The sequence below is a fragment of the Apium graveolens genome, chromosome 5, assembly GCF_009905375.1.
Source record: "Apium graveolens cultivar Ventura chromosome 5, ASM990537v1, whole genome shotgun sequence".
Classification (NCBI taxonomy): Eukaryota; Viridiplantae; Streptophyta; class Magnoliopsida; order Apiales; family Apiaceae; genus Apium; species Apium graveolens.
In genome coordinates this window covers 182,952,561-182,968,672 of record NC_133651.1, presented here as the reverse complement: position 1 = coordinate 182,968,672, position 16,112 = coordinate 182,952,561, and the positions used below count along the sequence as shown (strand labels likewise).

Below are 16,112 nucleotides of genomic sequence, written 5' to 3'. Positions count from 1 at the left end.
ATGCTCCTATCACTGCTGCTGCCCCTGCTGTTGCTGCTACAGGCGCCTTTCAGCCTCTCTGGGGATTCCGCCGAGGGGATACCGTGGTTGGTTCCACGAAGCATGCTTGGGATTGGTCCTACCATAGCGTGACTCCAAAGGACTTTACTGATGTGGTGGCCACCCCTGACCTTGAGAGGATTAAGCTCATGGGAGCCCAATCTCTGGCTTCGGTATGCCTTCTCTTTTTCAAACTTATTTCTCGTTCTTGTAGCACTTTCTTGCCTTATACTTTGTTAATTGTTTTGTTTCAGTCTAACGCCTACTTTCAAGGCGCTGTGAGGCAAGCCGAATCATGGAAGCGGGCTTCTGATAAGGCCGATAATGCCCTCAGGAGGCAGCAGAAGAAGTATGCTACCCTGGAGAAGAAGCTCAAGCGCAAGGAGGAAGAACTCGGAGAGTCTAACGCCGAGCTGGTGGTACTTCGGGCGGATAAGGATAAGGCTATAGACAACTATCTGGACTCGGAGGAGTTTGCCCAATCTATGAGGATTAGGGATGATTCAGTCTTCCCCGAGTTTTTTAGGACTGGTTGGGACACGGCCCTTGGGACCGTGAACGAGGCTTGTCCTGATATTAACCCGGCGGACTACATCTGCCCTGATGACGAGGCTTTGCTACAGAGGTTTCGTACCCGAGTAGTTGTCTCGGACCATGTTCCTCAGGATCCACTTCTTCCTCCTCCCGAGTCTTTTTCCAGACCTGCTGAGGATGACAGCTCTTCCTCCTCCGAGACGACGGAGACATCTAGCGAGAGCGGAGAAGACGATGATATGGACGCCGAGGGCACCTCAGCTCCTTAGAGCTTTTTCAGCCTTGCATGGCTTGTCTTATTGTATTGACTTAATTGTATTCAAAACTTATTACCCTTTGGGGCTTATATTTTATATGTTGCTTTTCTTGCCTCTTTCTGTTTAATATGCATTTGAGCCTTAAACATCCTTGGATTGAAGTAATTTCAAACTCTTTAATATGAAGTCTGGTTTTTCAAAACCTTACATAGCATGGGTTCGACCCTAATCAATAATAACTAGACAATGTAAATTCTACTGGAATATAAAATCCTACGCAAGCAAAGCTTCCAGGTGCTTTTAAACCTACTTGTCATAATGACAAGTGAGAATCGTACTTCGCCTATCTTACACGTAGTAAACCTTCAGGTTTTGTGCGTGCCAGGTCCTCGAGACTTCAAAACCATCCATAGTCTCGAGCTTGTAGGTTCCTCTACCTTGAACGCTCTTGACTCTGTACGGCCCTTCCCAATTTGGGGCAAGCTTCCCTTTTTGTCCAACACCAGATGCTTCTATCTTCCTCAAGACTAGATCGCCTTGTTTAAAAAACCTTTCTTTAACCCTTAGGTTGTAGTAGAATGAAGCTTTTTTCTGATATTCTACTATCTTTGCATGTGCCTTATCTCGCACTTCATCGATCAAATCCAGGGCTAACCTCTGACCTTCCCCATTTTCCTCTGCGTTGAAAGCCTGAATCCTTGGAGAGGAATGTGATATCTCCACGGGAACTACTGCTTCTGCCCCATATGCCAACAAGAAGGGAGTTGCTCCCGTCGTGACTCTACAGGTAGTCCTATAGGCCCATAATATGGGAAGTATCTCGTCCACCCAATTATTTCTTGACTTCTCGATCCTCTTCTTTAATCCATCCAGGATTATCCGATTTGCTACCTCCGCTTGCCCATTGGCTTGCGGGTGAGCCACAGAGGTGAATCGTAACTCAATTTCATTTTCTTCACAATACTTCTTGAATTCCTCATTGTTGAATTGTGTTCCATTGTCAGTGACGAGGATACGGGGAATTCCATATCGGCACATAATGTTTTCCCACAGGAATTGTGCAACCTGCTTAGTTGTGATTTTGGCCAAAGGTTTGGCTTCGATCCACTTGGTGAAATAATCAATGGCTACAATCAGAAATTTCCTTTGTGTCGTGGCCATAGGAAAAGGCCCTAGAATATCCATCCCCCACATGGCAAAGGGAATGGGTGAGTTGATAGAGGTCAGCATCTCGGGGGGTTGTCTGGCGACTGGTGCATGCTTCTGACAACGATCACACTTCTTTACATATTCTTTGGCATCAGCCATCATTTCTGGCCAATAGAAGCCTAAACGAGTTATCTTATGAGCCAAGGCCCTGCCCCCCAAGTGTTGCCCACAAATACCTCCATGCACTTCCTCAAGAGCTAAGCGTGCCTCATCGGGCCTGAGACACCTCAAGTAAGGAACCACGAAAGATCTTTTATATAGAATCCCATCTATCAAAGAGTACCTTAGTGCTCGAATAGTTAACTTCCGTGCCTCAATTGTATCGCTTGGCAACCAACCGGTCTGAATGTGAGCCTTGATGGGATCAATCCATGACGTCCCCAAGCCTACGGGAGCCACAAGCTTAACATCTATGCTTCGTGTCTTCAAAACACGGAAGTACACACTTCCTGAACTTTCTTCAATCTCGGATGAAGCAAACTTTGATAGCGCATCTGCTTTAGCATTTTCTTCCCTTGGAATGTGTTCAACATGGCATTCATTAAATTGGGTCATCACAGCCCTTACTAGGCGAACATACTTTGCCATCGTATCATCCCTTGCTTCAAATTCTCCCTTTACCTGGGATATGATCAACTTCGAGTCTCCACGGATCTTTAAGTTTTTGACTCTAAGTGTCCCAGCTAGACCAAGGCCAGCAATCAGGGCTTCATACTCTGCCTCATTGTTTGTGGTTGGGAAGTCTAGCTTCATGGCATACTCAATTAAGAATCCATCAGGGCTTTGCAAAACCAACCCTGCTCCACTGGAATTTGTTTTTGATGCTCTATCAAAATAGAGAACCCAATATTCTTTCTCCTTGTCCCCATTGTCGACTCCCTTGTCTTGAGGTGTGGTATCTTCCTGCCCCCCGACTTCTTGGTTGGGTATGGTACATTCCACCACGAAGTCAGCTAGTGCCTGGGCTTTTATGGCCATACGTGGCTTATACTTGAGATCGAACTCTCCCAATTCTATTGCCCACTTAATCAGTCTCCCACTTGCCTTGGGACTGTGAATGATATTTCTCAGTGGCTGATTTGTTAGCACTTCAATTTGGTGAGCTTGAAAATAAGGACGCAGCTTTCTTGAAGCCATTATCAAGGCTAAAGCGAATTTCTCAATGGCTGAATAATTCAACTCAGCACCATGAAAAATTTTGCTGACATAGTATACGGGTTTCTGGACTTTTAGTTCCTCCTTAACCAACACCGCGCTCAAGGCGCTTTCTGAAACAGCCAAGTACAAGAATAAAACTTCACCCAGAACTGGCTTGGCCAACAACGGGGCCTGGCCCATATACTTCTTTAACTCTTCAAATGCCTTCTGATTTTCCTCACTCCATACAAAGTCTTTAATGTTCTTTAATGACTTGAAGAATGACAAGCACTTGTCTCCTGACTTGGAGATGAATCGTCCTAGCGCAGCAACCCTTCCTGTGAGTTTCTGAACATCCTTGACAGTTTTTGGGGGTTCCATGTCCAGGATTGCCTTTATTTTATCGGGGTTAGCCTCAATTCCCCTCTTTGAGACCATCAATCCCAAGAATTTTCCAGATCCTACTCCGAAAGCACACTTCGTGCGATTCAACATCATCTTGTGGTACCTCAGGACCTCAAAAGCTTCCCTCAAATGGGTTATATGATCAGTCTTTACTAGACTCTTGACTAGCATGTCATCAACATAGACTTCCATAGTCTTCCCAATAAGATCCTTAAAAATTTTATTCACCAACCTTTGATAGGTGGCTCCTGCATTCTTGAGACCAAACGCCATAACAAGATAACAATAAACGCCAAAGTCAGTGATAAATGATACCTTTGGAACGTCATCTTTATGCATTTTGATCTGGTTGTATCCGCTAAACCCATCCATGAAACTCAGCATCTCATGTCCAGCGGTGGCATCAATCAAAGTATCAATTCTAGGCAGCGGAAAACAGTCTTTGGGGCATGCATCATTCAGATCGGTGAAGTCTATACACATCCTCCACTTTCCATTAGCCTTCTTCACCATTACAGGGTTTGCTAACCACTCCGGAAATTGAATCTCCTCAATGAAACCAGCCTCTAAGAGCTTTTCCACTTCCTGCTTTATAGCCTCTTGTCTTTCCGGGGCAAAATTTCTTTTCTTTTGTTTCACTGTCTTCCGGTTTGGATCCACGTTTAACTTGTGGGTAATTAACTTCGGGTCTATGCCTGGCATATCAGCTGCTGACCATGCAAACACATCACTATTTTCTTGCAAAAATTTCACTAACTTCCCTCTAAGGGGCTCCTCTAATGTAGCTCCAATGAAAGTCATCCTCTCAGGATTCTTGGGATCTAAAGGAACCAAAACCAATTCTTCTGCTGGCCTTCCTCTATTCTCATCATTTTCTCGAACATCCATATCTTCAATAGGAAGAACCTGCCCCCCGACTCCATCTGCCCTCAAAGAGGCCACATAACAGCTTCTAGCCATTTTTTGATCTCCTCTCTCTTCTCCAATCCCGTTTTGGGTGGGAAACTTCATGACTGAATGGTAGAAAGAGGGGACTGCCTTGAAGGCATGTATCCCTATTCTCCCCATGATAGCATTATAAGTTGAACTAGCCTTTACCACCACGAAATCCAGCATCTGAGTCGCTTGCCTTGGCTCCGTACCTATGGTGGTTGGCAATTTAATTATCCCTTCCACAGGACATTCTACTCCAGCAAATCCATATATCGGCATGTCGGTTGGTGTCAACTAGGAGTCGTTATACCCCATCCTTAGAAAGGTGTCGTGGAGCAAGATATCCACAGAAGCACCATTATCCACAAGGACCCTCTTAACCGGGCTATTTCCTATTATCGGCGTTATGACCAGCGGGTCGTCATGGGGAAACTTCACACCCTCTAGGTCGGAATCATCAAAAGCCAATGTTACTTCTGTCCTGGCCCTCTTCGGGGCTTCTCCAACAATATGCATAACCTCTCTAGTATATGCCTTTCTGGAATTTTTGGACAATCCCGCAGCAGTTGGACCTCCAAAGATCGTGTTTATCACAGGCCCTCGAGGTCTCGGCCCTCCATAAATGGTGTTTATAACTGGTCCTCTAGGTTGGGGATTCCGCCCCTGATCATCTTGGTCCCTCCTACGATCTTCAAAGTTCTTCCTTCCATTATTATTTCTGTCTCCTCCATCTCCAGTATACTTGTTCAATCTTCCTTTTCGAATCAAAAACTCAATTTCATCTTTCAACTGCCTACACTCATCGGTGTCATGGCCAACATCTTTGTGAAACCTGCAATACTTGCCCTTATCTAGCTTGGCGGGATCAGCCTTCAAGGGCTTAGGCCAGCGAATATCTCTATCTTTCTCAATCTCCATCAAAATCTGACTTCTGGGAGCATTTAGCTTAGCGTATTCAGTGAACTTTTGCCCAGGTCCTCCCTTCTTGGGGGTTGAATCAGGGTTTTGTTCGGTTCTAGGATATTTGTCCTTAGCGATATACTCCAAATCAGTTTTTCGTTTCTTGCCTCCAGTGGGCTCATTACTTACTACGGTCTTCCTCATACTTTCTTCAACCTTGATATACTTCCCTGCCCTCTCTTGGAGCTGCAACATGCTCTCAGGGGGTCGTTTGGCCAAAGACATCTTAAAAAACTCATCCCTAGTTCCTTGTTGCAGTGCTATCATGGCTACCTTATCATCAAGGTCTGGGACTTTTAAAGCCTCCTTTGTAAAACGATTCAGGTAATCTCTTAAGGATTCCTTAGCTCCCTGCACAAGACTCATAAGAGATGCTGAACTTTTCTCATGGACTCTTCCACTGATGAATTGCTTAATAAAAGCCTGACTTAATTCTCTGAATGATCCAATAGAATTTGGGGGTAGGCGACTGTACCATCTTTGAGCCATACCCGACAGGGTTTGAGGAAAGGCCTGACATTTTATAGCATCATTCACGGGTTGCAGCAGCAGTGCATTAGAGAATGTCCTAACATGATTAGCGGGGTCTCCCGTGCCATCATAGGCTTTGATAGTGGGCATCTTGAATTTCCTTGAGATATGGGCATTCATTATCTCTTCTGTGAAGGGTGGAGTTGGATCATCAGGATCTCCAAGGGGAAGGAGATTGCTTGGATCAGTTCTTGGGACAGCAGCCCTTCTTCTTACCGGACCATCCAGGTCTATGATAGGAGGAGGATTTCTCCCCCTAGGTGGTATGTGGGTTCTGGTGGCTTGGTGAGCCTCCAAGTCACGCCTCGGCCTTTGGATTTCAGCCTCATGAGCCCTGATCTTTTCCTGCACTTCTTGGGGATTCGCCCCTGGGGTGCTTTGGGGGCGTTGCCTTCCATCGGCCATTGGCTCTTTTCCAGGACGCCTCCTTCTCGGGGCCACTTCATCATCCGAAGATTCGGAGTCTCTCTCAGTGTATGGACCAGAAAATTCCCGATCCTCAGGGATAGGATCCAAACCTCGTATATAGGGGGGCGACCGCCCTCGTGCTTCACTTCGCCCAGTATATCCGCTTCCTCCAACCTCAGGGTGAAGGGGCATCCCATAAGGGGGGTTAGTAGTAACAACAGTTGAATATTCATACCCGACGAGTCGAGAATTCACAGGTATATGTACTTGTTGAACTTGAGGATTCGTACCTTGAATAGTCGGGGGAGTTGTCCCTTGTGGCTGAGGTTGAGTTGCCCCTGTCTGGGCTTCCCCCTGAGTAGATGCATAAGTTGAATGGGGAGGAACCTCCACGGTTGATGAAATCACCTGGGTTGTCCCTGATGGTGTTCCCTCCTCCAGAGTGCTGGTTGTTCTCCGTGTTCTCGCCATGGTTGTTGTTCCGTTTTTCCCACAGACGGCGCCAAATATTATGGATTAAAACTACTATATATAATTGCTGTATTTAATACTAAGGAACGTGAGCTCCAAGGCTCGATTTGACTGCTCTTGTGTTTCGTGACTCAATCTGCCTTAACAAGATGCCTACGTACCTTGCTGATTGCCAAGGATCAAGTCAAAAAACGTAGTTCTTGGTCTGTGGGGTGAGACCCCTTATATAGATGTTGGTGGTCCTTGAATTGGACTTGGTATAGGAGACTTGGTGGACAAGCCTCTGAATTAGGATAGACTTAGGAGTCCTAGGAAGTAGGAAGCTGATTCCTTATCCTTTTAGGTCCCCTTGAGGCTAATCTCTAAGGATTTATATCCTTATCGGGACTCTTTTCAACATCTGATTTCTCCCTTATTAATTAATTACGAAATTAATTAATAATCAGGGCTTTTGGGCCTTTTTTATTCCACCAGGCCTGATCTGGTCCATCAGGCTTAACCTTTCTGGTCTGAATATCATATATCTTTTTATTGGGCCTAGCAGCCCACAGCTTGTACAATTAATGCAGTATTTAATTATACAATCATAATTTATTTATCCCTATCACGTATCTCAGATTGATACCACGTAGCCCTTATCGTCTACCCATACGATTCATCTAACTCGTATATAATTATCTAGCAAATAGTGTTCACATAATCACGTAAATCACACAGCACATAAGGCACATAGTAAAATTAGACTTATAATTATTTTTAGAATCGATATTAGACCTATATTCGTATTAACAAACAATATTTGACTCGATTCCTAATTTTTCGGGATTTATTAGACTCATTTTTATCAACAATAGGGTATATAAAGAGATAATTAACATAAGCGGACTCGCCCTCGAAATAAATTATGATTTATAACTATTTTCAATGGAATCTGGTCATTTTTCTAAGTCTAAGGGTCTTCGCTTCGCTTAAATCGGGTAAACGGTTTAATTAATATGCAATAAACAAGAGTTAATTAATTATTAATCAATTATAAACAATTATTCATAATTATTTAAACCCTAATTATATTTTAAATAATTATCCAAGAATTATCATATTTTAAAATAATTATTCCCTAATTTTTGGAATTAATTACAAATTATTACAAATTATTTAGTTAAATTGATTAATTATAAATAAATAATCAATTCGAATCAATATTACGCAATCTGAAAATAAGTAAATAAATAGATAATTATTCACACTCCAGCTTCTTAAAATTTAAAACGCAACTCGAATTATTACAAGTTATTCGACTAAACTGATTTATTATCGAAAAACTAATCGATCTAATTAATTAATCCTCAATTACTGAATAATTAGGTAAATATTAATTAATAATTAATTAAATAAATAATTATATAATTATATAATTAATTAATTAATTAATTACATTTTCAAATTTCTAAATTAATAAAATAATTTAAAAATTATTTTTAAGATAATTCAGATTTTAATCAAATTATTTTATTTGATTTTCTAATTAAAAAAACTAATTTCTGTTTTTAAAAAAATAAAACTAAATTATATAAAAATCAAAAACATAAATCAGTAAGTGAATTAAGGTTTTTGTGGATCAAACCCGGGTCGATTTCCGGGTTGGAACTGGGTCGTCCCCGGGTCGCGAAGAACATCACTGCGGCTCCACCTCCGGTGATTGTTCCGGCTAGAAAATCCGGCGAACACGTGATTTCCAGGTCGATTAACCCCATTGTTTCAATCCTCATCGTTCCCAGGACCTTCCTCCTCCATCATTTGTCAAAAAACGTGGCTGGAACAGCGATGAACGCGGCGGCTCCGATAAACGCCGACGAACACCGCCCCCCCCCGGCGAGCTCAAAAATTAACCCAACAATAACAAAACTTACATAAAACAACTCCAAAAATGACGATCTAATCGTTCATAACCAGATAAACATCAATCAATCAACAAATAACAAAACCCGAATTCGAAATTAAAACTCGAATTTATGAAATTAAAATCAATCAATCCACAGCTGTAATCGATAACAAAACTGAAAAGAACATTCCAAAAACTTCAAATCGACTACTTACATCTAATACCCCTAAATAAAATTAAGGCCCTAATTATACATCTAATAAAATTAATTGGCCCCAATTTTTATAATTTTTGGGTATTAATTTTGAATTTTTAATTATCCAATAAATACAAATTATATGCCAAAAATTCCCAAAAAATTGTGAATAATACAAACATGCAAAGAAAAATGATATTTAATAATTTCATGATCCTACAAAAATAAAAATATGATTTTTGTGGGGGTTTTGACACCCGAAGAGGCCCGGAAAAGTCATTTTTCGCGAAACAAGAAAATTTGTAAAACGTCTAGATGTTCACAATATCGATATGGTATAGGCCATACTTGGAAAAATAGGGCCAATGATTTTATATGAAATATTGTCTTTTAAAACACGGTTTGGGATGTACATCTTTTGTTATAAAATATTTAATTGATAATAAAACACCTGATAAATACCCGAAACACATTCTGATTGAAACAGATAACACATGGCACATAACAGCTAGGGTTTTATGACTCAACACACTTAACAACTTAATAATATACATAAATCATCTTTATTAAGATATAATACAAGCGCAATTTCTCGGTCATTACATTATCCCCCTTATTAGGATTCTGTCCGCAAAATCTCGCTATGAAAATAACTCGAGATACTTTTCTAACATTTCACTTTCAAGCTCCCAGGTTGACTATTCAACCACAGGGTTTCTCCACAAGACTCTTACTAATGGTACAGACTTATTTCTCAATACTCTCTCTTGCCAATCTAAAATTCTTACTGGTTGTCCTATATATGACAAATCAGCTTGAAGCTCTATCGGCTCATATTCTATTACATGTCTTGTATCAGGGTTATATTTCTTAAGCATTGATACATGAAACACATTATAGATATGTTGCATATGGGGTTGTAAAGCTAACTCGTATACAACTTTTCTAACTCTCTTAAAAATTTCAAATGGACCAACGTATCGAGGCTTTAGCTTGCCTTTGTTGCCAAAACTAGTCAATCCTTTCCATGGTGATATCTTCAGCAATACATGTTCTCTTTCTTGGTAATCCATATCTTTCCCGGTTTCATCTGCATATTTACGTTGTCAATTTTCTGCTGCTTCAAGTCACTTTTGGATAAGCTCTACTTTTTCTTTGGTCTGTTAAATTAGTTCTGGACCTAGAATTTTGCGTTCTGCAACTTCATCTCAACATGAAGGTGACCTACACTTTCTTCCATATAAGGCTTCGTAAGGTGGCATTCCAATGCTAGCATGATAGCTGTTGTTGTAAGAGAAATCCACTAGCGGTAAATATTCGTCCCAATTACCTTCAAAATTTATTGCACATACACGTAGCATATCTTCAATTGTTTGAATCGTCCTTTCGCTTTGCCCGTTCGTCTGTGGATGATAAGTGGTGCTCATGTTTAGTTTGGTACCAAGGCATTCCTGAAATTGTCTCCGGAATCTCGAATTAAAACGTGGATCTCGATCAGATACAATTGATACAGGCACTCCATGGCGCATAACTATTTCCTTAAGATATAGATTTACTAACTTGTCAAGTGAAAATCTCTCATTAATTGTGAAAAAATGTGCTGACTTTGTTAGTCTATCAATGATAACCCAAATTGCATCATGGTTTGCTCTGGTTCGTGGAAGTTCTACTATGAAATCCATAGCTAAGTGCTCCCATTTCCATTCTGGAATATCCATTGGTTGTAGTAATCCACTCAGACGTTGATGTTCAGCTTTGACTGGTTGGCGTGTGTAACATTTACTGACCCATTCCGCTATTTCTTTCTTCATGTCTGGCCACCAAAAGTTTTCTTTCAAATCTCTGTACATCTTTGTGCTTCCGGGATGAATTGAATATCTTGAACTATGAGCGTCTCGCAAAATTTTTGCCTTTAGTTCTGGTACATTGGGTATGCAGATTCTTGAAGCAACTCTAAAAATTTGCTTGTTATCTTTTTGGCTTGTAATTTCTTCTCCCGTCAAATTGTTAATTTCATGATTCATTACTTCGTCCTGACACTTTCTTATCGTTTCTAATAATTTTGGCCGAAATGTCATGCTGTAGTTCATTTCAATCGAACTTTTTGGAATACGAACTTCAATTTTCAATTTATCGAACTCTCTGATCAATTCTTCTGAGGATGTCAACATATTCAATCTTTTTTTTCGACTCAATGCATTTGCTACAACATTCGCTTTACCTGGATGATAGTTGATTGACACGTCGTAGTCTTTGATTAGTTCTAGCCAGCGTCGTTGTCTCATGTTGAGTTCCTTTCGTGTGAATATATATTTCAAACTTTTATGATCTGTGTAGATTTCACATTTCTCACCATAAAGATAATGTCTTCAGAGTTTCAGCGCGAACACGATAGCTGCTAGTTCTAGATCATACGTCAAGTATTTTTTTTCATGAGGCTTTAGTTGTCTAGAAGTATATGCAATTACATTGTCGTGCTGCATTAAAAACACATCCAAGTCCTCGATAGGAAGCATCGCTGTAAATGACAAAGTTTCCTTGATCATCTGGTAATACAAGTACAGGTGCGGTTACTAGTCGATTCTTCAATTCTTGAAAACTTTCTTCGCATTTTTCATTCTATACAAACTTTTCATTTTTCCGAGTCAAATTGGTCAATGACGTAGCTATCTTCGCAAAGTCTTTAACAAATCTTCTTTAATAACTAGCTAATCCCAAGAAACTTTTAACTTCTGTCGGAGTCTTTGGTCTTTCTCAATTTAAAATAGCTTCAATCTTTGCCGGGTCGACGTGAATTCCTTCAAGACTAATTATATGACCTAGAAATTACACTTCATTTAACCTGAATTCGCATTTCGAAAATTTCGCATAAAGCTGCTCCTTCCTCAGTGTTTCCTAAGTGATTTTCAGGTGCTCTGCATGTTCTTCTTAAGTCTTCGAGTATATCAAGATGTCATCAATAAATATAATGATAAATTAATCCAAGTACTTTTTTTTGAACACTCTGTTCATCAAATCCATGAATGCTGCTAGTGCATTGATCAGTCCAAACGCCATCACGAGAAATTCGTAGTGTCCGTATCTCGTTCGGAAAGTATTTTTTGTAATATCTTCTGCCTTGATATTTAACTGATGATAACCCGATCTTAAATCAATTTTCGAGAACCATGCCGCTCTCTTCGGTTGATCAAATAAGTCATTGATCTGTTGTAAAGGGTATTTATTCTTGATAGTTAACTATTTTAGCTCACGATAATCGATACATCATCGCATACTGCCATCTTTCTTCTTTACGAACAATTGATGAGTGGCATTTATGACACTTTATAATGCTCTAATAAGCTTTGGATTGATGCGTTTGTACTCAAGTTGTTAAGTGTTTTAACGTATTTTCTAGTGTTTTTGCATTTCAGGCATTATCCAAGTAATCAGGTGAATTAACATTGTTTTGGTGCTAATATAATGTCTAGGTGGTGTTGGAATAAAAGCTCGTGAAGACCGGCTCGAATATGCAAGAAAAATGGAAGAAGTCAATTTTGGCAGAAGTCCGGCGCGCCCGCGCTGAACTAGCAGGCGGCCGCGCCGAAGTACAAAGAAGCCAGCGCGCCAGCGCTGATGAAGCGTGTGGTCGCGCGTGTCGGGATAATAAAATCCTGATCCTATTGCAATTCTGTTTTCTGGACTCCTGGGCTGATTGGACTGCTATATATTGATAACTCAAATCTTTTTTTAATAAGGAGACATACCAGAGCACAAGGAGAAGACGACAAGAGACCTATAACACAATTCAATAAAGGCGAAGATGATCTAGTTTATTCTTGTGAATCTTTGTTTTGAGTTGTAATCTTGGATGCTCCTTTCTTATTTTATTGAACCTATACTCTTGTTTGTACTTGGTTTTATTTATTCGTTATAAAGACTACATTTTATATACCATGCTTTCATCGAAACCCACGTTGATGATAAGTCCGATTATGGGCTAGTCATTATCGTGTGATTCTAGTGGATTTATTTATGGATTTCTTTAGTTAATTTGTTTGATGCCTTAGTATGTGGTGATTGTATGGTATCCTAGTAATGGTTGTGCGTATTCGTCTTATGAGCGTCGCGAACTTATAAGATAGTTTGTTAATTCTTTATGAAGCGAAAGTGAATTTAAGGATTTAGAACTTGCCATGCTAGCATAGGTTCATGTATTGTCATGCATGATTCGTAGGTAATTTTAACCATTTTACTTGCCCTATGTAATCACGATAGATAACTTGCGCATTAAATCGTTATGTTTTCAATTCTTATAGATATATTAGGACTAAGCATAATTGGTGTCTATTCAGCTTTTATCTCTTTTGTGGATGTCTGGTAGTATGGTACTCGCGCAATGAAAGTTGGCGTTTATCAGTTTTGTGTTATCTGATTAGTGTCATCACCATTGCATGCTAAGGTTAAGATCAATAAGGCTATTGAATGAAGTATTTAATGAAGTCAGCATTCCATGTTTGTCATACTTATTCAATCAATATTATTCTCATAGTTATAATTATTAGTTTAATTCTTAGTTATAAGCAACCTCAATTAGTTATCGTCTTAGCATTGAATAATAACCATACATTGTTGCTTAAGTTTGTGAATTAATTAGTTAACCAATATAGTCTCTGTGGGAACGAACTAGAAAAGTTTATATACTACTTGCGAACTCGTATACTTGCGTGTAATATTAGCGCGTGTTTAGCGACTAACAAATTTTTGGCACCGCTACCGGGGACTGCAGTGTTAATTGATAGTTTATGTGCTTTCCATCAATGGTTGTTAAAGTTCATTGACTCGGACATTATTACTTATCTGTTTCCTTATCTTATTTGAGGTACTCTAGCGAGGGTGCATGCATACGCGTTCGCGTACTCGTAAGAGAATACTGGATAAAGCCGAGAAAGAAGTTATGGTAGTTCAGAAGGAAGTTTTTGAGGAAGAAAAGAAGGTAGAAGAAGAAGAAGAGAAAGTCTAAGAACCAGTTGTAGTAGCCATGGGAGATCAAGAAGAAAATATGAAGGCTTTGATGGACTATTCTCAGCCTAAGATTAATGATATTCAGTCAAGCATCATCAGACCAGCCATCAGGGCTAACACTTTTGAGATCAAGTCAAGTACGATTCAGATGATACAGAACTCAGTTCAGTTTGGGGGTTCTCCTACTTAAGACCCCAACATGCACATCAGGGATTTCATCGAGATCTGCGTCACTTTCAAATTCAATGATGTGACTGAAGACGCTATCAAGCTACGCATGTTCCCATTCTCTCTAAGGGACAAGGCTAAGTGATGGTTACACTTTCTGCCAGCAAGATCTATCACCACTTGGGAGGATACTGCGCAAAAGTTTCTCACTAAATTCTTCCCCATGGCGAAGACTGCTACAATCAGGAATGCTCTTACCCAGTTTGCTCAGCAAACAAGGGAATCTCTATTTGAGGCTTGGGATCGATATAAGGAAATGCTAAGGAAGTGCTCACACCATAGCATGCCTGATTGGATGATTATTAATTGCTTCTATAATGGATTGGGTGCTACTTCTAGACCCATGCTTGATGCAGCATCAGGAGGAGCCTTGTGGGCTAAGAGCTATGTTGATGCTTATGAACTTATTGAACTGATGGCTGCTAATGAGTACCAGAATCCTTCCCAGAGACCGACTCAGGAAAAAGTCACAGGAATTCTGGAGTTAGACGCAGCTACTGCTATTGCTGTCCAACTTAAAGCTTTGATGATGAAGGTGGATACTTTGGCTAATTATGGAGTAAATCAAATCACAAGTGTCTGTGAGCTTTGTGCTGGTGCCCATGAGACTGATCAGTGTGCAATTTCTAGTGAATCAACTCAATTTGTGAGCAACTTTCAGTGATCGCAGCAACCAGCGCCAGCCACCTATCATCCTAACAACCACAATCATCCTAATTTCAGTTGGAGCAATGCTCAGAATGCGGTTCAACAACCTTATCAGCAATATCCAGCTAAACAGTACAACCCCCCTGGTTTTCAGCAACCACAATATGTACCTAGACAACAACTCCAGCTGCAACAAACCAATGAAAAATCTAAATTAGAGGAGTTGAAGCTTATGTGCAAGAGTCAAGTTATTTCTATCAAGACCTTGGAAAATCAAATTCATCAAATTGCCAATGCCTTGCTAAATCGTCAGCCTGGTACATTACCTAGTGACACTGAAGTGCCGGGAAAGAGGGAAGCCAAGGAGCAGGTAAAGGCAATCACTTTAAGGTCTGGAAAGATTGTGAATCCCGAACAAACTCAAGAGTTTACTAAAGAAGTTGGTGCTGAGACAGAAGTAGTGCAGCAGGACAAAGAAGTGGAACCAAGGAAGACTATTGTTGAGAACACTCCGCCTGAGGGTAATACAGGGGAAAAATAGATTTGTCCTCCACCGCCTTTTCCCAAGCGGCTGCAGAAAAAAAAGCTGGACAAGCAATTTGAGAAGTTTCTGGAGGTGTTCAAGAAACTTCATATCAACATACCTTTCACCGAGGCTCTCGAGCAGATGCCTAGTTATGCAAAGTTTATGAAAGGTATTCTCTCTCGGAAGGTGAAGCTAGATGATTTAGAGACAGTCGCTCTCACGGAGGAATGCAGTGTTGTGCTGCAACAGAAGTTGCCTCCGAAACTTAAAGATCTAGGAAGCTTCACTATTCCATGTACTATTAGAATAGTACATGGAAACTTAAAGATTTAGGATGCTTATGTGACTTGGGAGCTAGCATTAATCTGATGCCTTTGTCAATTTTCAAGCAATTGGATTTACCTGATCCCAAACTGACTTATATGACCTTGCAATTGGTCGACCGTTCTATTACATATCCGCGAGGTATTATGGAGGATGTCTTGGTCAAGGTTGATAAACTCATCTTTCCTTTTGATTTCGTAATTCTTGATTTCGAGGAGGATAACAAGATTCTCATAATCTTGGGAAGACCTTTCCTAGCGACTGGCCGAACCTTGATAAATGTGTAGAAGGGTGAGCTCACCATGCGAGTGCTGGATCAGGATGTTCCTTTTAATGTGTTCAATGCTATGAAATTTCCTACTGATAATGAGGAGTGCTTAAAAGTGGAGTTGGTCGATTCGGTGGTCACCTCAGAACTTG

General features: G+C 40.4%; 1 non-coding gene across 1 annotated transcript; it reads right to left on the bottom strand.

Moving 5' to 3' along the window:
• Positions 1 to 14,372: 14,372 nt before the first annotated feature.
• LOC141662710 (small nucleolar RNA R71) lies at positions 14,373 to 14,479 on the bottom strand. Its single transcript, XR_012550810.1, has one exon. It is a non-coding gene; the product is annotated as a small nucleolar RNA R71 (small nucleolar RNA).
• Positions 14,480 to 16,112: the final 1,633 nt, after the last annotated feature.